A 23,058-nucleotide genomic window follows, 5' to 3' on the forward strand; every position below is an offset into this window, starting at 1 on the left:
ATAGTCTCCACTTCACCCCCACACTCCGACCTCGGACAACCACAGTCATCCGCAGGACGGTACTTCAGGTTACCCCTCACGTAGAGCCTGCCGTGGAAGGCAAGCCAGGCCTGGTCCCGCAACTTCAGGGGGATCCGCTCCAGATTTATCAACCGCAAACCCTCCCTCATAACATGGCCCAGGCAATCTCTCAAGGCCAGCGGCGCATGGAAAGCAGATGCCACAATCCTCTCACCCAGGAGCCTCCTGGAGAGGGACCGGACCTCCTCCGCAGTCACATGCCACCGCCGGAGTAACTTCAGGCATGGGGCCACATAAGCCGGGAGCTTACCATGCTTGACCCGCAGGCTTCTCACTGGCCCGCCACTCTCCCAACTGTGCAGAAAGGGTCCAAACCAGATCCGGAACAGTCCTACCCATGCAGGCGGTCTCTCTGCCAGTATGTTACCAAAGTTATGTTTCAAGAACATCACAGAGAAAAAGACCACCGGGTTGACCATACCTAGGCCACCTTCCCGCCTGGATGAGTAAGTCACGTCCCTCTTGACGAGGTTCAGCCGATTCCCCCATAACATCTGGAAGAAACAGCTATAGATCCTCGTATAGAGAGATTCTGGCAAGAGGCAAACGAAGCTGACATACAAAAAGACTGGGAGCAGGAAAGTCTTGATCAAATCAACCCTTTCCCTCAAAGAGAGCCGCCACCCCTTCCAGCATCTCACTTTGACCTCGGCATCCGACAGCTTGGATTCCCAATTTTGCTTGCTGTAACCAGCAGAGCCAAAATTGATGCCCAACACTTTGATGTTCGGCTGAGGCACCGGGAAGGTGTCCGGGAGTGAGAAGCTCTCACCCTCCCTACCCATCCAGAGAACTTCACATTTGTCCTGATTGACCTTGGAACCTGATGCCTCGGCATACTGATCCATTACTGAAACCACGTCCTGCGCCTCCTCTGGTCCAGAAATGAAAACAGAAACGTCATCAGTATAAGCCACAACTCTCAAAGGCGGATCTCCAGTGGCACCCACCGGCACCCCACTCACCGCCCCGCCATCTAGCTCCTGACGAAGGGGTCGATGGCAAAGGCATAGAGCAAGGGACTCAGCGGGCACCCCTGGCGCACCCCAGATCCAACCTCAAAGGGCTGCCCAACCCAACCATTCACCAACATGAAGCTCTCCGCCCCTTGGTACAATGTCTTCAACCAGCCGATGAACCTCCCCTCCAAACCATACCGGTCCAGGAGATGCCAGAGGTACTTGTGATCAACTCGATCAAAGGCCTTTGCCTGATCCACCGCCAGCAAGTACTTTCCCCATCCTTCAGCCTTACATCGCTCCAGAGCCTCCTGGACAGCTAACACCGCCGTAAAGGTACTCCTGCCCTGGACCGAGCAATGCTGCTGACGAGAAAGCAAACTGTCTGCCACTGACGACAAGCGCCAGAACAAGATCTTCGCCAGAACCTTTCTATCGACATTGAGGAGGCTGATGGGGCTCCAGTTCTCAATAGCCGAAGGATCCTTACTCTTTGACAGGAGAATAACTGCAGACTGTCTCATGGAAGGAGAGAGAGATCCCTCATCCAGACAGCTGTTAAACACTTCCGCGAGACGAGGTGCAAGGCGGGATTTAAAAGCCTTAAAAAATTTGGCTGTCAGACCGTCTGGCCCAGGAGTCTTTTTAATTGCCAGACTATCAATCGCTCTGGACACCTCTTCTGCAGTAATCTCCCCAGTCAAACTCGCCAGAGGGACATCACTGTCCAGACCAAGCGTGGATTCCAAAAAGCTCGACATCCCTGTCCGGTCAAGGTGTTTCTCACTCAGTAAATCCACATAAAAGTACCTGGAGACCTCCAAAATCCCTGACCTGGATTTAGTCAGGGACCCTGTACTATCCCTCAGAGCAGAGATCGTCTTAACTGCTGCACTCTGTTTGCAATTCCGGAAAGGGTCAGGCGAGTGGTATTTCCCATAATCCCTCTCCAGAACCAAAGAGGCACGCCGATCATACTGGAGTTTCCTAAGGAGAAGCTTCACCTCCGAGATTGCCCCCGAACCTCCACCGCTAGAAACAAGGCGGTCGAGCTTCCTCCGCAACCGCTGGTAGGCGTTATACTGTTTAAACTGCCGTCTCTTACCAACGGCCTTGAAAAACCTGCTGATCCGCACTTTGGTGAGCTCCCACCACTCAGACTTACTGCCGCAGAAATCCAGCACCGTCTCCTGCGCCTAAAAGAACTCCTCGAAAGATCGTCTCACCTCCTCGTCCTCCAGCAGAAACGAATTCATCCTCCAGATGCCCTTTCCTCTCAGCGGCGTGTCTGAAATATTCAAGGTGACAGATAGCATAAGGTGATCGGAAAACTCCACCGCCCGACACTCAGGTGCAGAGAAGGCAGAGCTCTCCTTCAAAAAAAACCTGTCTTTCCTACTCCGGCTATTACCTCTCCTATAGGTGAAACCCGTGCCGTCTGGGACACTTTGAATCCAAGCGTCAACCAGACCTGCCTCCCTGACTATAGCATTTAGAAAATTGCTATCATATCCCAGCCTGTCAGTGAAGCCTCTCCTGTCCTTGGGCCTAGTAATGGTGTTAAAATCACCTCCAAAGACCACCAGCCGGGATGTAAAGAGGTAAGGTTTAATCCTCACAAAGAGGTTCTTCCTGTCCCACTTGGACTGTGGGCCATAGATATTAATGAGACGGAGCTCATGCCCCCTTAAGAGAACATACAGAATCAGACATCTTCCGATCTCTACCTCAATTATCCGCCGACACGTTACCATGCCGGTAAAAAGCACCGCAACTCCGCTGTAAAGCTCAGCCGCAAGAGACCAGTAGGAGGGCTCACGCCTCCACTCACGCTTGGCCAGATGGACATCAGCCAAGGTGGGCAACCTGGTCTCCTGCAAAAGAAAATATCAGCTTCCATCCCACTGATCAAAAATAAGGCTGTTTCTCTAGCACTTACATAATTCAGGCTGGCAACATTAATGGTTGCCACCTTTATCGGAGCGGGAACTGCCATTAAGATAATTGAGAGGGACGTTTCTTAATCCTCCTCTTGACTTTCTTGGCAGGGTCCCTCACCCCCAGCATCCTCGTCCTCCATCGGGGAAGAGGGATCATCTGACCCCTCCTCCTCCCCCGACAAAGCCCCAAACCTATTCCCCAGGGCCACATCCCCCACCTCTAAAGAGGACACCGACCCCGCTGAGGACAAAACTGGCTTACTCCGCCTACCCACCAGGGGCCACCCCTCCTCCACCTGAGCCCCTACTGGAGCAGAACCTTGGGACTCCCGGGACTCCCTACCGGGCTTCCCAGTCCGCCGCAGCAGCAAGAGCATGGGGGGAGCAGACACTGAGGGACTAGACCTAGCCTCAACCATCCCGGGCCCTTTAGCAGCCTCCCTCAGCTGTTTCTTACTCCTGGGAGGAGGAACCGGCACACAAGGGGGAACAACAGGGGACTTCAAAGGGGTAGACAAAGCAGGGGGGACAGAGACAGGAGGGGCCACAGAAACCTCCCCTTCCCTCACAAGGGCCGCCACAGCAACCGAAGCCGCTCTCTCCAATGCCGCCTCCGCCTCTTCAGCATCTATCCGATCCAACTCTGCTTCAAGCTCCCCCACCGGAAGGTTGTGGAGGGCCTCCGGGCACTGGTTGTATGAATGGCCGAGCTCCCCGCAGAGATTGCCTCGGATGACATTGCAGTCCCTGGCCAGGTGTCCTATTTCCTGACACAGGGAACATCTAATGACGGGGCAGGTGGCCGCAAAATGCCCCTTGCCCCCACACCAGTGGCAGATCCTCGGCTGACCCGCATAAAAAATTATCAGGCGGTCTTTCCCTAGAAAAGCGGAAGAGGGCATGTGCTGGAGCACATTTCCAACCACCTTTAAGCGGACAGTGGTCGTCCACCCACCTGTCCATATTCCCCTCTCATCCTTGATCTTCCCAAGGGGCCTCATCACATCCCCATATCTGCTTAGCCAGACCACAATATCTGATGCTGGGATGGATTCATTTCTCACCAGCACCGTTATTTTTTTAATCAGGGACTGGCGAGAGACGAGCCTCGGGGTTAGGCCCACCCACCTAGGGCTGGTGACAAAGGTGGCCTCATACCTCTACCAAAAGAGGTCCAACAATTCCAGCCGCATGAAGGACACATCATATTCTCCAGTACCAACTTGAGCAATAAACGCGAAAATATCCACGGCACGGAAGCCCATTTCTAATATGCGGTCTATGACCTCTCTCCTGCTAAGGGGGGGGGGGGCCCTTCCCTGACCATTTCAGCTGGACAACATTTCGCCTTGCGGCGGAAGTGGGTAGGTTACCTGCCCTTGCCCGGGCCGATCCCACTGACCCCTGACCTCCCATAACTGCAGCAGAGTAACTGAGCCCCGATCTAGCCCCAGGGGCACTCAACACCAAGGGGGCATGACCAGGGGAAGCCGCCACACCAGCAGCAGCAACTGAAGGGGCAGACGCTGATGAGCCATGACCTGGGGGAGCCCGGGGCTGGGGACCACCCATACCAGCAGGAGAACCCACCTGAGCCTGACCCGCAGGAGCCTGGACCTGAGAACCAGGAGCCCCCTGAGGAGAAACTGGGGGACCTGCTGGTTGCACACCAGAGGCCACCATGCCCCCCAGAGGGGCGGGGCCTAGTGGGACCACCACCGGAGGGGAAACACCCTTAGCCAGGACTGTAGGGCTAACCTGCACCTCAGAAAATTTTGCAGGCATTATACCCGCTACCCCAGTGTCCAGAACCATCTCACCAACACACTCAGCAGAGTCCTTCTCCTTCTCCCCTTCCAATGGCTCCCCTGTCTTTGCCAACACGTCCTTGGGGATGCGTTGCAGCATGACAAAGGCAGCATGCTCTTTCACCACCGGCTTAGCCGGCTTGCGGGGGATGACATCACTTTCAGCTTCTTCCTCTGAGTCCTCGGACGTAAACCTGAAGTCGGCTCCACGCAGCTCTGCAACCGCCTCTGCCAGGAACTGCAATCCGCCCACCATCTCCGCCTCCTCCACCTGGGTCCCCCAATCCACAGGCAGCTGCCCAGGGGGGAAGGACTCCGATGATCCTGCGACCACGCTGTCTTCCATTTTAGGCGCCATTTCCTCTGAGGGTGCTGCGGGCTCAGCCTGCCCCTGCTCGCCTTCCACCAGCAACTCCCCCGACAATTCCTCCACCGAGGAGGCCTCCTCCTCCGGACCCCGCATCGCCGCAACACTGCGGCTTCTTGCAGCCTTAAATCTCACTTCATTCAGATACTTCTCACTTAGGACGCCTCTCTTGCACTGCAGCGCCGCCACATACCTCCCCTGCTGTGACACACGAAGTTCCAGCGCCTCCAGGTCCGGTTTCATGGCCTGCCACTTTGTAGACCATACACGGTCGTAGGATGACCGGAGCTTCTTTAGCTCCAGAGTCAGCTTCTGGAGCTTGGCTTCCTCCTTCTCTATTAACCTGGCCCGAGCGGCCACACGGTCCCGGTAGGCAGAATAAACTTCCCCCTTCCTAGGGGCCGTTCCCAGGTCCTCTACTGGTGGAAAAGAGAGGCTGGTACTAGGCCCCTCCAGGGCCTTCTCCTCGCTGGACCCAGCCCCAGGCTTCTCGGGCCTTTCTGGAGCTCAGCAGACAAGTGCAACACACCCTCTCTCAGGAATGAATTCACCAGTAATGGTGGGACTCAGCTGCCTTGTGGGCTGCAGTACCAGGGCTGGCCAGCGGGTGCTCTCAGCAATCAGAGACTCAACCCTGCAGCCAGCCAAACACCTGAAGCTGATTATGCAGTTGTATGTATTTGTGTTAGCTTGGGGTTTGGTGCACTGCGTTTATGTTTGTATTGTTAGTCTTTAATAAATTGTCTTATTGTTTATAACATATCTGAAGCCTGCGTTTCCCTGCGTCAGTTCACATACCTCTGGTTATACCCGGAGCCCTGACACCTTATCCACAAACCTATGGACCAGAATATCTGCTTGAGCCCGAAAGGCTTCATCCTGACTACAATTCCTCATCACTCTCATTATTTGACCCTTGGGTATATTCTTCAACCATTGGGGATGATGTCCACCGATAATTGGCAGATAACTATTCCTATCAGTAGGCTTGAAATAGGTCTTAGTAAGTAGTGTATCATTAATCCTAAAGATGGTGAGATCCAAGAAATGTACTGATTCAATACTATACTGATAATCCAATTTAATGTTATTGGGATTATTATTCAGGCTTTCAAGAAAGCTTAATAGTCCTCCATCACCAGCCCAAATCATGAACATCTCATCAATAAATCTCTTGTATAGCAACACCTGTTCACGCCGATGGTTGAACACAAACCTATCCTCCCATTCTAAAACATGAACAGGTTTGCTATACTGGGCGCAAAGCGGGCTCCCATTGCTACACCCCTCTTCTGGGAATAGAAACTATGATCGTACCAAAAGTAATTGTGGGATAAGCAGAATTCAAGAGTATCTCTCAAAAATTTCTTTTGATTATACGGTAAGTCATCCCTTCTACTCAAGGCCCAATTAAGGGCTAACAAAGCATCATCATGTTGTATAATAGTGTACAAAGATGACACGTCCGCCGTAACTAAATATATTCTTGGATGACCAGTAATTTGAATTTCAGCAAGAAACTTCAATAGATGCTTCGTATCTCGTAAATAAGCCTTAGTAGTTGACACACTTGCTTGCAAAAAAACATCCAAATATTGACCCAATCTCGCAGATACTGAGCCAATACCATTCACAATAGGCCGAGCTGACGGATTCTCCTTATTTTTGTGAATTTTTGGTAGAGTATAAATAACAGGAATTCTACTCATGCTAGGAATTAAATATTGTTTTTCTTTCTTAGACAACACTCTTGTCCTATATCCCCAATTGACTAGAGTCTTTAATTCTTCCCTATATCTGATTGTGGGATTTTTCTTCATCCACTTATAGGTATTAGTATCTGACAACATCTCTACAATCTGGTTATGATAAAAAGATTTGTCCATTACCCACACACCCCCACCCTTATCAGCTGGGCGTATGATGATATATTTACGTTCCTCCAATGCTTTTATACCATCCCGTACATATCTTGGATTCACATTCCTTTTGGGGACTACAGCTTCTAAATCTCTTAGAACCAAACTCTTAAATACTTCCAAATGTTGATTGGATGAAGTGTTTGGATTAAAGAGAGATTTGTTTCTTAGACCACTATTAATACCTTCACATCTTGGTTCATAACTAATGTTATTGGTTAGATTCAGTCCCAAAAAATACTTTTTAATGTTGAGCTTCCTCATATATCTATGCATATCTATATATACAAATTTAAAGCGGTTGAGGCGATTTTTTTTAAACATTGGCACATTTTGAGGCTTGATAAAGTAATAGGGAATGTTATCCTGGAGAAACCTGTATTTATTTATAGGAAGGCTCCTACAGTGTATTATTATTAATAGCAGCACCTGTTGTGTATATTTATAATCCAAGCACATTTTGGTGCGATGATGTTGGTATAAAAGTGTCCTGTGGTATGTGCATATTGACACTGCTGGTGACCAACCTATTTGGAATACAAAAATAATAAATGCACATGTTTTTGCAGGAAAAAAATCTGTATTTATTTTTTTCACAGTAGTCTGCAAAGCATTGCACCTGAGATCAGGTGTCAGGCTCCTGCAAACTTCCAGCTCTCTAGCCATACCTCTGTACAGACTTTCAGTTGGAGAGCTGGAGGAACTGTCAACAGTCTATGAGAGATTACCGCACTCATATTCTATTGAGAACTACAAGTCCATCTGTTGCGGTGGCATTCCTGACTTGTAGTTCATTCATCTGTAAAACTCTGTTAATTAATGACAGAGCTGTGTGGGTGGAGCCCTGTACAGCCATGCTAATTTCAGAGATGACAGCTGCTGAGGGGGGAGAACCCCCCCATGCTGACACTGGGGGGGGGGGGGGCATTCAGGAGATGGGGGTGTTTCTTAGCAATATGTTACACATTATACCCTAAATACAGGTGTAACATGTAACATGTTGCTAAAACTAAAGTTTTAAGTTTAAATTCTCTGATTTCTCATAGCTTATTTCAAAATTAAACAAGGAACCATACTTGGTAAACTATTTTAATAAGTTGGAGAAAGACAGCTGTGGATTAGTTATAGAAAAAAAGTAAATCAAATTTTGTAACATTTGTTGCCAACTATGAATCTGGAAATATCATTATTATGGAATATACAATATCTCACAGAAGTGAGTACACCCCTCACATTTTTTAAATATTTTAATATATCTTTTTATGTGACAACACTGAAGAAATGACACTTTGCACAATGTAAAGTAGTGAGATTACAGCTTGTATAACAGAGTAAAGTTGCTGTACCCTCAAAATAACTCAATACACAGCCATTAATGTCTAAACCACTGGCAACAAAAGTAAGGGGCACTGCCCGAGGGCCCGGGATCAGTAGGGGGCCCCATGAGATGCCCCTGGTACCTTTTTCATAGGCTTTTTTGAGTTTGGGCAAGGACACAGGGGCCCCATGATCCCCTATTGCCCGGGGGCCCCATGAGTTGTCAGTCCGCCCCTGGTACACCCCTAAGTGAAAATGTCCAAATTAGCCATTTTCCCTCCCCAGTGTCATGTGACTCATTAGTGTTACAAGGTTTCAGGTGTGAATGGGGAGCAGGTGTGTTAAATTTGGTGTTATCGCTCTCACTCTCTCATACTGGTCACTGGAAGTTCAACATGGCACCTCATGGCAAATAACTCTCTGAGGATCTGAAAAAAAGAATTGTTGCTCTGCATAAAGATGGCCTAGGCCGGGTGTCGGCAACCCGCGGCTCCAGAGCCGCATGTGGCTCTTTTTCATCTTTGCTGTGGCTCCGGAGCACACTGACCACCAGGTGACAGGCAATAGGGTTTCAGTGGTCGGCAAGCCGCGGATCGCGAGCCACATGCAGCTCTTCTGTGTGCCGGGCGCCTGCTCCCCTCCCTCCTCTCGGGTGGCCGCCTCAAAAGTCAGGACTCTGCAGCGGCCCGGCGGACCTTTTAATCCGGCCCGCGGAGCGTGGAACATTGGCTGTCAGGATGTAGGCGGGGCAGTGTGACGAACTCCTCTCCTCTCACAGTCCGCCCTGAAGACCAGAACGGCGCGGGAACACGGCGAGAGGAACGCGCGGCGCAAAGGTAAGTGAATTGACACAGGGGGGACTTGGCTTACTACTTGGGGGGGAATAGTACTATGGGGGATGAAATACTATATGAGGGATTAATTAATATGGGGAATGAATTACTATGTGGGGGATGAATTGCTATGTGGGGGATGAATTACTATGGGGGATGAATTACTATGTGGGGGATGAATTACTATATGGGGGATGAATTACTATGGGGAATGAATTACTATGGGGGATGAATTACTATATGGGGGATGAATTACTATGGGGGATGAATTACTATATGGGGGATGAATTACTATGGGGGATGAATTACTATGGGGGATGAATTACTATGGGGGATGAATTACTATATGGGGGATGAATTACTATGGGGGATGAATTACTATATGGGGGATGTATTACTATATGGGGGATGAATTACTATATGGGGGATGAATTACTATGGGGGATGAATTACTATATGGGGGATGAATTACTATGGGGGATGAATTACTATATGGGGGATGTATTTTCAGTTTTAAAAATGTGGCTCTCAAAATAAAAAGTATGCATTTGGAGTGCTGTCGATCTTCGGCTCCACATATGTATGTGAGCAGGTCTTCTCCAACATGAACTATATTAAAAACAAACATCGATCACGCCTCACAGATGACAGCTTGCAAGCCTGTGTGAAAATGAAGGTGACGTCTTACAGCCCTGATGTGCAGACACTGTGCACTGAGGTTCAGGAGAAAAAATCCCATTAACCAGATAAATTAAATATTTTAATTAGCTATTAATGTGCAAAAATATATTTTACATTGTTAAGTGAAAAAGTTCTTTTTTTCTTCAGATTAACAGCTAACTGCACGATCCTGTATATAGCATTAAGGTAAGAAACAATATATGCAGTGTCGGATTTGTTTTAAATGTTGCAATGGTTTTGCGGCTCCCAGTCTTTTTCTTCCCTTCGGAAACGGGTCCAAGTGGCTCTTTATGTCTTAAAGGTTGCAGACCCCTGGCCTAGGCTATAAAAAGATTGCCAAGACCCTGAAACTGAGAGGCAGCATGGTGGCCAAGACCATATAGTAGTTTAACAGGACAGGTTCCACTAAGAACAGGCCTCGCCATGGTCGGCCAAAGAAGTTGGGTGCACGTGCTCAGCCTCATATCCAGAGGTTGTCTTTGGGAAATAGATGTATGAGTGCTGCCAGCATTGCTGCAGAGGTTGAACGGGTGGGGGTGGGGTCAGCCTGTCAGTGCTCAGACCTTTTGCCACACACTGCATCAAATTGGTCTGCATGGCGTCCCAGAAGGAAGCCTCTTCTAAAGATGATGCACAAGAAAGCCCATACGCAATTTGCTGAAGACAAGCAGACTAAGGACATGGATTACTGGAACCATGTCCTATGGTCTGATGAGATCAATGTAAACGTATTTGGTTTCGATGGTGTCAAGTGTGTGTAGTGGCAACCAGGTGAGGAGTACAAAGACAAGTGTGTCTTGCCTACAGTCAAGCATGGTGGTGGGAGTGTCATAATCTGGGGCTGCATGAATGCTACTGGCACTGGGGAGCTACAGTTCATTGAGGGAACCATGAATGCCAACTTGTACTGTGACATACTGAAGCAGAGCATGATCCCCTCCCTTCGGAGACTGGGCTGCAGGGCAGTATTCCAACATGATAATGACCCCAAACACACCTCCAAGATGACCACTGCCTTGCTAAAGAAGCTGAGGGTAAAGGTGATCCTAGATTGTAAGCTCGAAAGAGTAGGGCCCTATAACCCCTCGTGTGCTGTTTGTAGTTGCTGTAATGTTTCATGTATTGTCCCCCCCTCTATTGTACAGCGCTTTGCAAACCCTTTGGCGCTATATAAACTCGATGTAATGTAATGTGATGGACTGGCCAAGCATGTCTCCAGACCTAAACCCTTTTGAGCATCTGTGGGGCATCCTCAAACAAAAGGTGGAGGAGCGAAAGGTCTCTAACATACACCAGCTCCGTGATGTCATCATGGAGGAATGAACTCCAATGACAACTTGTAGTGAACTCCATGCCCAAGAGAGTTAAGGCAGTGCTGGAAAATAATGGTGGTGTCAGCAATGAACTCGCCAATGGTGGTGGGACTCACTGCCTTGTGGGCTGCAGTACCAGGGCTGGCCAGCGGATGCTCTCAGCAGCCAGAAGCTCACTCCTGCAATCAAGCCATCACCTGAGGCTGATTGCAGGAGGTGTATTTAAGGAATGGCCAGGCCTGCAGTCAGGGCCTTGGTGCATTGTACTCATGAGCCCCTGTACCTGCATCTTGTGTGCTTCCTGCCTGATCCTGACTCTGCTTGATCCTGACTCTGCTTGAACTCTGCCTGCACCAACCTCGGCTACTCCTGACCAATCTTCTGCCTACTCCTTGTACCTTGTCTGCCCGTTAGCTACCGGCCCGCCTGACTACGTTGTTCTCCATATTTATATATATATATATATATATATATATACATCAGTTTGGGTTTGTTGCACCTTGTTGTACGTATTTGTGTTCGTTTTGGGTTTGGTTTGTTGCACTGCGTTTATGTTTGTGTTGCCCTTAATAAATTATATTGTTTTACACGCTATACCTGAAGTCTGTGTTTCCCTGTGTTGGTCCACACACCTCTGGTCATACCCGGAGCCCTGACATTACACCAAGGCCAGTCCTGACCAGAAGTGGCTGCACAGGGAAGCCATCTTGGCTTGTTGTTGGGAAGGATGCATCCTGAGGAGGTTGTGTACTTGTATCTGCTAGTCTTAGATGACAGAGATTATACCTATCAGACTCTGAAGGAGTATGCCAGGGATCAGCTGCTAGAATGCATACGGATCGCTCATTTCCTAGTAGATCAGGGCACAGAGTTCTCTGAGGTGCAACCATTGATTCAGGCTTGTGCGGAGTTGGCTTCATCTAGTACCCCTGAATGCAGGGATGACTTTGTGCCACCATTTAGTGCAGACCAAGTAGAGTCACTGGTATGGTTATTGGAGGATGATGCGGATTACTTCTTGGAGCATTATTTAGCATGTTCACAACAGGTGGATTGTATAAACTTTGGTCAGACAGGCTTTGTGTAAGCTGAGCTTTGTTCAACCAGTTATACAGTCATGATCAGATTTGTTACACCCAGCCTCAGTCAGCTTGCAACAACCCAGTCCTGCTTCTAATCATTCCTCTGCTCAAAGCACTCTTCCTCTATTTCCCACAGCACCCCCAGTGACAGCCCAGTATACCCTGCTATCTACCACATGTCAGTCCCCTGTTCCCACTCGCTGCACCTATCCTGCCTTTAACCCTGTAAAGAAGTCCTCTGTAGAAACTGCTCCCTCCGTTTACAGACCTGCGCTTACTTGCAGTGCTCCAGTAACAAAAACCAAAAAGAAGCAAAATTTCTTTTCAACCAGTACCATCCTGTCAGTATCCAAACCGGTCAGCCTGCTGTCTGAGAACCCGCCTTCTGTTATCCAGCCTGGTGCCCGCTGTTCAGCCTGATGCCCAGATGCCTGATGACCCAGTGTATGCTACCCAGCCTGATGACCCGATCCAGCCTGATGATCTTACCCGGCCTGATGATCCTACCCTGCCTGATGAACCTACCCGGCCTGATGACCCGATCCGGCCTGATGACCCGATCCAGCCTGATGACCCGATCCAGCCTGGTGCCCCGGGTGCCCGCGGTCCAGCCTGGCACCCTGGGTGCCCGTGGTCCAGCCTGGTGCCCTGGTGTCTGCGGTCCAGCCTGATGCCCCGGTGCCCGCGGTCCAGCCTGACACCCCGGTGCCCGCTGTCTTGTCTGTCCTATCTGATGACTCAGTGCCCGCTGTCATGCCAGATGACTCGGTGCCTGCTGTCGTGCCAGATGACTCGGTGCCCGCTATCGTGCCAAATGACTTGGTGCCCGCTGTCAAGCTTGATGACTCGGTGCCCGCTGTTGAGCTTGGTGACTCGTTGCCCGCTGTTGAGCTTGGTGACCCGGTGCCCGCTGTCGTGCCAGATGACTCGGTGCCCGCTGTCGTGCCAGATGACTCGGTGCCCGCTGTCGAGCTTGGTGACTCGGTGCCGGCTGTCGAGCTTGGTGACTCGGTGCCCGCTGTCGTGCCAAATGACTCGGTGCCCGCTGTCGTGCCAAATGACTCGGTGCCCGCTGTAGAGCTTGATGCCTCGGTGCCTGCTGCCTTGCCTGATGGCCTGGTGCCCGCTGCCTCGCCTGATGGCCCGGTGCCCACTGCCTCGCCTAATGGCCCGGTGCCCGCTGCTCCGCTGTATTTAAGGAATGGCCAGGCCTGCAGTCAGGGCCTTGGTGTATTGTTCCCATGAGCCCCTGTACCTGCATGCTGTCTGCTTCCTGCCTGATCCTGACTCTGCTTGATCCTGACTCTGCTTGAACTCTGCCTGCACCGACCTCGGCTACTCCTGACCAATCTTCTGCCTACTCCTTGTACCTTGTCTGCCTGTTAGCTACCGATCCGGCCCGCCTGACTACGTTGTTCTCCATATTTATATATATATACAGTTGCAAGAAAAAGTATGTGAATCCCTTGGGATTACGTGGAGTTTTGCATGAATTGGGCATAAAATGTGCCCTGAACGTCATCTTAGTCACAACAATAGAAGAACACAGTCTGCTGAACATAATACTACACAAACATTAGATGTCACCATGGTTTAATTGCACATAACATGTAAACATTCACAGTGCAGGGAGGAAAAAGTATGTGAGTCCCTAGCTTAATGACTTCTCCCAGAGCTAATTGGAGCCAGGAGTGAGCCAACCTTAACTCCAATCAGTGTGATGATATTGGATGTGTTGCTGACAGCTGTCCTGCCCTTAAAAAACACACACCTGTTTTGGGTTTACTGGTTTCAAAAATCACTGTCTGATGTGAACCATGCCTTGCAGAAAAGAGCTCTCAGAAGACCTACGATCAAGAATTGTTGACTTGCATGAAGCTGGAAAGGGTTACAAAAGTATTTCCAAAAGCCTTGATGTTCATGTGTCCACGGTTAGACAGACTGTACAAATGGAGAAAGTTTAGCACTGTTGCTACTCTCCCTAGGCATGGTCGTCCTGTAAAAATGACTGCAAGAGCAGAGCGCAGAATGCTGCATGAGGTAAAGAAGAATCCCAGAGTGTCAGCTAAAGACCTACAGAAATCTCTGGCACATGCTAACATTTTTGTTGACACATCTACAATAAGGAAAACATTAAACAAGAATGGAGTACATGGGATGACACCACGGAGGAAGCCATTGCTGTCCAAAAAGAATATTGCAGCAAGTTTGAAGTTTGCAAAAGAGCACCTGGATGTTCCACAGCACTACTGGCAAAATATACTGTGGACAGATGAAACCAAGATTGAGTTGTTTGGGAAGAACATACAACACTATGTGTGGAGAAAAAAAGGCCCAGCACACCAAGATCAAAACCTCATCCCCACTGTGAAACATGGCGGAGGGAGCATCATGGTTTGGGGCTGCTTTGCTGCCTCAGGGCCTGGACGGATTATTGTCATTGATGGGAAAATGAATTCCAGAGTTTATAAAGACATTTTGCAGGAAAACGTACGACCATCTGTCCGCCAACTGAAGCTCCGCAGAGGATGGGTGATGCAACAGGACAATGACCCAAAGCATACAAGTAATTCAACAAAACAATGGCTGAAACAGCACAGAATACACCTTCTGGAGTGGCCCAGTCAGAGTCCTGACCTCAACCCGATTGAAATGCTGTGGCATGACCTTAAGAGAGTGATTCACACCAGACATCCCAAGAATATTGCTACACTGAAACAGTTTTGTGAAGAGGAGTGGTCCAAAATTACTCCAGATCGTTGTGCAGGTCTGATCTGCAACTACAGGAAACTTTTGGTTGAGGTTATTGCTGCCAAAGGAGGGTCAACCAATTATTAAGTCTAAAGGTTCACATACTTTTTCCTCCCTGCACTGTGAATGTTTACATGTTATGTGCAATTAAACCATGGCAACATCTAATGTTTGTGTAGTATTATGTTCAGCAGACTGTGGTCTTCTATTGTTGTGACTTAGATGACGTTCAGAGCACATTTTATGCCCAATTCATGCAAAACTCTACGTAATCCCAAGGGGTTCACATACTTTTTCTTGCAACTGTATATATCAGTTAAGGTTTGGGTTTGTTGCACCTTGTTGTATGTATTTGTGTTCGTTTTGGGTTTGGTTTGTTGCACTGCGTTTATGTTTGTGTTGCCCTTAATAAATTATGCTGTTTTACACGCTATACCTGAAGTCTGTGTTTCCCTGTGTTGGTCCACACACCTCTGGTCATACCCGGAGCCCTGACAGGTGGCAACACAAAATATTGCCAATTTGGGCCCAATTTGGATATTTTCACTTAGGAGTGTACTCACTTTTGCTGCCAGCGGTTTAGACATTAATGGCTGTCTGTTGAGTTATTTTGAGGGGACAGCAAATTTACACAAGCTGTACACTCACTACATTACATTGCAGCAAAGTGACATTTCTTCAGTGTTGTCACATGAAAAGATATAATAAAATATTTACAAAAATGTGAGGGGTGTACTCACTTCTGTGAGATACTGTAAATCTTAGAAATAGTTCCAATGATGGGGAATAAATAAGTGGGGCTAGGGAAAGGAAACATCCTTGCCTAGTTCCATTTGAGGTCATGAGTCTGTCTACTAATACACTATATACCTTGATCCCTGCTTTAGGAAGAGAATATTTGGCCTGAATCCATTTCCTGACCTTTGGGCCCAAACAAATGTATTGATTAAATCCATAGTTAAAACTTTTTACGTAAAGTTTTTGAAACAAAGAGGCTTCATATGTATACTCTGGTGAGAGAAAAAAGATTTAATGATAAATGTTATATGAGAGTTTTCAGCATTCAGTTATTTTGCTTTTAGGCATGTTTTTTAGGCAGACTCTTCACATATTATTTTACTGAAGGGAACAGGAATGGAAGAGTTTAAAATTTTTACTCCTTTACTTGAGTACTGTCCGTGATACTTTTTTTATTTGCACTAACAAACAATTTTGAGGACAAGCTTTTGGGGAGTGTCCCCTCCTTCAGGTCAAAGCAGTACTGATCACAAAGGTATAGCAGAATGTTAGAAGAGATGTAGGGGATGGAAAAAAAAAAAAGAAGAGAACAGAGATAAGACACAGCAAAAGGCAAAGTCTGGGGGGAGGGGGGGAGAGACAACACTCACAGAGGCAGTCATGCTTGAGGTGATAAAACTGTTGGATAATGATTGAGGAATCCTTATGATACTTTTTGATGGATTGATTTGGTTGCACAGTTTGCAGCGTTTTTTATTGCAGGGTTTGCTTCCATTATTTGTGACATCATAATCAGAAGGAAGTTTCCTACTGATCAGTTTATTTCTGAGGTTGGGGGGTTGTCTGAAGGCCAGTATTGGTGGTTGCTGCAATATTTCTTTCAGAGTTCCATCCTCTGTTATGATGGGTTGTAAATCTTTGATTATTTTTCTTATTCCTTCTAGTGCTGGGTTGTAAGTGGTTACTAAAGGTACATGGTTGTTTGTTTTTTTTTCTCTTTGTACTGAAGTAGATTTTCCCTTCGGGTTCTCAAGGCTGTGTTTATGCTGGTGTTGATAGTTTTGTCCTTGTAACCTTTCTTATGGAAGGAGTCTGCTAGTGTCCCAAGATGTTTATCTCTGTCTCTTGGGTCAGAACATATTCGGTGGTATCTAATGGCCTGACTGTGTATGATGGCACGTTTCGTGTTTTGGGGGTGGAAGCTAGAACTATGGAGGTAGTTGCATCGGTCAGTGGGTTTCCTATATATTGAGGTGTGAAGCATATCATCCCTGATGTATACTGTGGTGTCTAGGAAGTTGACATGTGTGTTTATGTATTCCATTTTTAGTTTGATTTATGGATGAAAAGTGTTGACCAATGAGTAAAATAGTTTTAGGTATTCTTCACCTTCTGTCCATATGATGAAAATATCATCAATATAACAATAGTATCTGTATGGTTTTTGTTCCATGCTGTTCAGGAATTTTTCCTCCAGGTCAGCCATAAATAAATTGGCATATTGGGGTGCCATTTTACTTCCCATCGCAGTACCCATACATTGAAGATAGATGTCTTTATTGAAAGTAGTTGTGTGTAAGTATGAATTCAATGAGCTGTGTAACATCCTCAGCAGTGTATTTGTGGTTTGGTGAGGATGATAAGGATCTGTGGCATGCAGCTAATCCATCCTTGTGAGGGATATTGCTATAGAGGGATACTACATCCATAGTCACTAGAAGTGTATTAGATGGTAATTGCTGTATGTTGTTGATCTTGTTCAGAAAGTCAGTTGTGTCTTGCTGGAAACTAGCAGTATTCTTGACTAACGGTTTTAAAATATTTACTACAAAGCCTGAGATTTGTTCGGTGAGTGTATTCATACCTGTTATGATGGGTCTGCCTGGATTTCCTGGCTTGTGGATTTTGGGCAGCATGTAGAAGTCCCTGATTACTGGATGATCCAGAATCGCATTTATAAGTTCTGATTGTAGGTGGGCTGGAAGTGTTTTAATGAGACCTTTTAATTGCTTCGTAAAGTCCTGGGTTGGATCATAATCCAGTTTCTTATAGTAGATGGCATTTTCCAGCTGCCTCTGGCCTTCTTGTATGTATTTGTTTGTATCCATCACAATAACTGCTCCCCCTTTATTCGCTGGTTTGATGGTGATGGCCTGATTATTGCGCAAATCGGGTATAGCCTTTTGCTCTAGTGGTGAAAGATTCTAGTGGTGAAAGGGATTCGTAAGTTACATTCAAGAGCTATAGAAACAGTTCAACACTTGTGCTTCATTGTCCTGTCCCAGTGAGGTCAGATTCATTGTTGCTGGAGCACAGAGCAGAAGGCTTGCGACACTGCTTAACTGCTTACCTACAGGGCACTTATACCCCCTTCCTGCCCAGGCCAATTTCCAGCTCTCAGCGCTGTCACACTTTGAATGACAATTGCGCGGTCATGCAACACTGTACCCATATGACATTTTTATAATTTTTTTGCGACAGAGCTTTATTTTGGTGGTATTTAATCACCTCTGGGTTTTTTATTTTTTCTTAAACAAACCAAAACCCACTGAAAATTTTGAAAACAAAAATGTTTTTTCTTAGTTTTTGTTATAAAATTTTGTAAATAAGTGATTTTTCTCCTTCACTGATGTGTGCTAATGAGGCTGTAGTGATGGGCACTGATAAGATGCACTGATGGACACTTATCGGTGGCACTGATGGGCACTGGTAGGCGGCACTGACTGGCACTGTTAGGCAGCACTGACTGGCACTGGTAGGCGGCACTGATGGGTGACACTGAATGGCAGCTCATATGGGCACTGATATGTGGCATTGATGTGCACTGGTAGGCACTGATATGTGGCACTGATGGGCACTGGCACGTGGCACTGTTCAGCACTGGCAGCTGGCACTGATGGACAGTGACAGGTGGCACTTCTGGGGCCACACTGATCATCAGTGCCCTGATGATCAGTGTACATGTCCCCTCCGTGGAATGCCGATTACTGGCTCTCCTCTCCTCTCGAGCTGTCAGCGTGACAGCTCGAGAGGAGAGAAATGCAGATAACCGGAATTTCCCTGTTTACATGTGATCAGCTGTGATTGGACACAGCTGATCACATGACCGAGCCGACATCTTCGGCTCTTTCCGTGGATCGGTGATCTGCTGTGTCCGAGGGAAACAGAGCAACGCTGATCGCCGCGCTGCACGCTCCCTGAGTCGCGCATGCGTGGTGAGAATGAAAGGCTGTCAAAAGACGGCCTATCAGAACAATGAGAGAACCACCTTGCGCCCGTCATTGGACTATATGGCGGGCGGGAGGTGGTTAAATTACAAGTATCATTCCAGCTCCTGAAGGAGCAATCAAGACTCAATACTAGGAAGGAGGGGTAAGTTCTGGAATACATGTGGTTGGATTTCTTTTGCCTCCAATCACCAAGAAATAAGGCTTGTTAAATGCTCCCCCACATCATCTTCAGCCCTTTGTCATACATCCCTGCTGTGAGAAATGGCACCACCATTCTTTCTAGCAGGGCAGGCATGAGCACACATGCTCTCCATGCCAGTTTTATAACTGAAAAGGCTCCCAGGCACATCAGAACCAGGTTATCACTTGGAGAATTAACTCTGGAGGGTGGGGCAGTCACAAATGATTTTAAATATTGGATTTTGGAGAGGACCTCACACAAACAGAAGTAAGCAGTTCTGATCGTTGGTGCAATGCATTACAGGCTCCTACAGCCAAAAATATGAAATGTACATTTTTTACCTGCAAACAAATGTGGATTTATTATTTTTGTTCAAAAGGTGAACTTATCCTTTAAGCATTATTATAATTGCTACTTCCTGCTAAACGGGAAAAAAAGATTTTGCTTTGGTACATGTTAAAGTGAAGGAGAGAAAGGAGCTAATCTGAGGTTTAAAGCACTAGTGAGGAAAGGAGATGCTAAACTAATGTTTGAAGAGCATAAAGGGGAAAGAGAGAGTAGCTAATCTAAACTCTAAAGAGTTTAGAAAACAGAGAGGGAGGATGATCTGAGCTATGAAGAGGTTAAAGAGGAAAAGCTGATATGAGGTCTAATGAGGTAAAGAGGAAAGAGATTGGCTGATCTGATGTCTGAATGGGGTTAAGGAGGAAAGGGGGGGGAGGTGATCAGTTACCCATGCATGGCTGGATCTAGGGGGGTACTGGGGTGGCCTACACCCCCCAAATTTCAGCTACGCCCCCTTAGGCAGACTTTATTGAAAAGAAGCTGTCTGCAGCAGCTCACATAGCCCACACAGCACTCCCCCATTCCCTTCCCTGCATGGACAGGAGAGAGAAGATCGATGTACACTGCCTCCTCTTGCCCCTCTCCTTCTGTCTGCCCCACCCACGCTCCAAATCCTAACCAGTGCTGAGCCTGAGAAGATGTGTGGGTGGGAAATTTCAAGCACTGTGGTCTGGATCATGGCTGCAAGATTAATTCCTCTGCCTGAGCCTGCAGAAATCAACCTGGGTGAGTGAGCTGAGCTCTGTGCTACACTGTGCTGTACTCTCCCCATCTCCTTTCCCTCTTTCTCTCCCCCTCCATCTCTCCCCCCTCCATCTCCCTCCTTCTCTTTCCCCTCCATCTCCCTCCCCTCCATCTCCCTTCTTATCCCCCCCCCATTGCCCCCCTTCTCTCCCCCTCCATCTCTCTCCCTTCTCTCCCCCCTCCATCTCTCTCCCTTCCCCCTCCATCTCCGTCCCTCTTTCCCCCCTCCATCTCCGTCCCTCTTTCCCCCCTCCATCTCCGTCCCTCTTTCCCCCCTCCATCACCATCCCTCTTTCCCCTCTCCATCTGTCTCCCTCTTTTCCCTCTCCATCTCCCTCCCTTCTTGCCCTCCTCCACCTCCTTCCCTGCTCTCCTTCCCTTCATCTCTCTCTCCTCTCCCTCCCTGCTGGCTGGATAAACTGATTTAAGTTTCTCTCAAGATTGTGTTGTTTATGTTTAACCCCTTCCTGCCAGCCCCAGCATCCCTTTTGGGGCTTGTTCACATGAACTTTAGTCTTTGAAGAGCTATCTGAATTCATATCACTCTTCAGAGAGCAGTTGGCTGGCAATAAGAATATGATGTATCACCTCCTCACCACCTGCTTTAACCCCTAGAACCCCGCACTAGTGCACTGCCACCAATTTCATTGCATGCAGTTGTGGGGTGCTTGCAGAGCAGCCTCATTCACTTGAAGGGGCCACATTCAGCAGGCACTGTGCCCACAAAATGCAACAGAGGATATAATTTTTGTCACAAAATATCACAGTGGCAGTATGTGTACGCCCCAACGTTATGCTCATCCTGACTGCTACACACCATATGTTGTTTTGTTTTTTACTCCTGACCCCTGTACTGATTTTAATTAAGTTCTTCTTTAAGGAAAGGCTCAGTAAAGCAACCTATACATTAGCTTATACACTAGTAATTTTTTTTTTGTTCAACAGTGTTACTTTATTCTCTCATCCACAAAATCGGTGTGGATGGGAAAATCACTCCCTGCTGAGGTAATGTGTTCTGACAGACTATAATGCTGCCAGAATATACTAAATCAGTGCTGCCAGCTATAGTCGGTGGTGCTGATCGTACAGAACTCTCCCTAGAGGCTGATTTTACAGGAATTGATCGGTACATCGACTTCTGTACAACCAGCCTGACCAAAGATGGATTGGAATTCAACCAGTCCCTACTGAAGCAGATGAATTTTGATCCATGTATGGCTGCAAAAGAAAAAAATATCCCTTTTGTGTGCATAAAAACATATGAAATGGAAACATTTCATTAAAAAGATTTTCCTTTGTCCTGAGGTTTGTGTCTTTGAGACTGTCAGTTGTGACACAGTATTTAGTGGGTGAAAGTACTGTGGTATAGGTGTGCATTCTATACAGCAGGCACAGATTCTGTTCAATCCCCCTTAAGACGCTCCCACTGGCCAGCCACAGAACTTATTTCCCTGATTTTTCTCAGGGTGCCCCATGTCTTTCATAATCCCAGTCTTGCTCACATTTTGTCATCCTTCTTTGACTTTTTAATTGTAAAGCCAGTCAGATTATTTGTTATGAGTATTGTTAATATTGTCAATGTTTACATATTGTTTATACTGTTTAGAGGCTAAATTGGCCTTTAACAACATAATATATATCCTGCGCACTGCTGACCCCCTGTACACTGCCATACTGGCCTCTGTCCACTCCCCTTCTGACTAACCATCCTCTGCCCTGCTGACCCCCTGTACACTGGCCTACAAACTGCTGACTCCTGCTATACACTGCCATACTGACCCCTGTCCTCCGCTCTGCTGACCGACCATCCTCTGCCCTGCTGACCCCCTGTACACTGCCCTACAACTGCTGATCCCTGCTCTTTGGTTTTCTAAACCCTGTCATCTGCCCTGCTGGCCCCCCACTATACTCCGCTACTGATTCCTGTTTTTGCATGCAGCCCTGCTGACCTCATATCCTCTGCCTCCCTGACATTTTTTGCTGCACCTCCATATAACACCAGCTAGATCTGGCCCTGTGCCCACGTAGGGGGATTTCACTTTTAAAAACAGATAATGAAAGTTCCAAGCTACCTGACTCTATCTTCAGCAGCACCACTGCTTAGGCCCCAAACCTTGGCCTTTGGATGGTCCCTTTGACCAGTTTGTTCTGCTCTCAGCTCTTTCAACACTCCTGGCTTTCTCAGCCATTTCAGTTGCAACACCCTGCTGCATGGGCCCACTCCCTGGCCCCTCAGTATGGGTTTTCCTGACACCCAGGGCTCTCTCATTCCTCTGAGACTTCCAGATTCCCACAGTCCCCTGGACTTTCCTAGTTGTTGTGGCTCTCTCAGTTTCCCAGACCCATCATCTCAACTCCCTCAGCCATGTTGTCTACTGAGTGGCATACATTTGTCTCTTAAGAGGAGCCCTGAACTACACCCAAGCCTGTTGTTATAACAGGTATGCACAAAATGCAGTTGCTGGTTACTAAGATGTCCCCAGTTGAAATTCCAAAAGTTCAAAATGGAGACTTTACACTCAAACTGCTGAGAAAAAGATCCTTTGTAATCACATTTCATTTAAGGAAAACATATTAGGGATGAGTTGATACCTTACTTTGGGTCGAGGCGAGTTTAGAAAACATTACTATAGTTTGGTTGCCGAATCCAAACCCCATTGCAATCCGTGGATACTAAATGTTAAAAAAACCAAACAGTAATGGCAGTTTTACAGGATAATAAGCAAGGATTGTCACACAAATGACATGGGGGTTTGGGCATTCCCCTAG

The sequence above is a fragment of the Staurois parvus genome, unplaced genomic scaffold, assembly GCF_062004578.1.
Source record: "Staurois parvus isolate SC_StPar_1 unplaced genomic scaffold, SC_StPar_1.0 ptg000403l, whole genome shotgun sequence".
In the NCBI taxonomy this organism is placed as follows: domain Eukaryota; kingdom Metazoa; phylum Chordata; class Amphibia; order Anura; family Ranidae; genus Staurois; species Staurois parvus.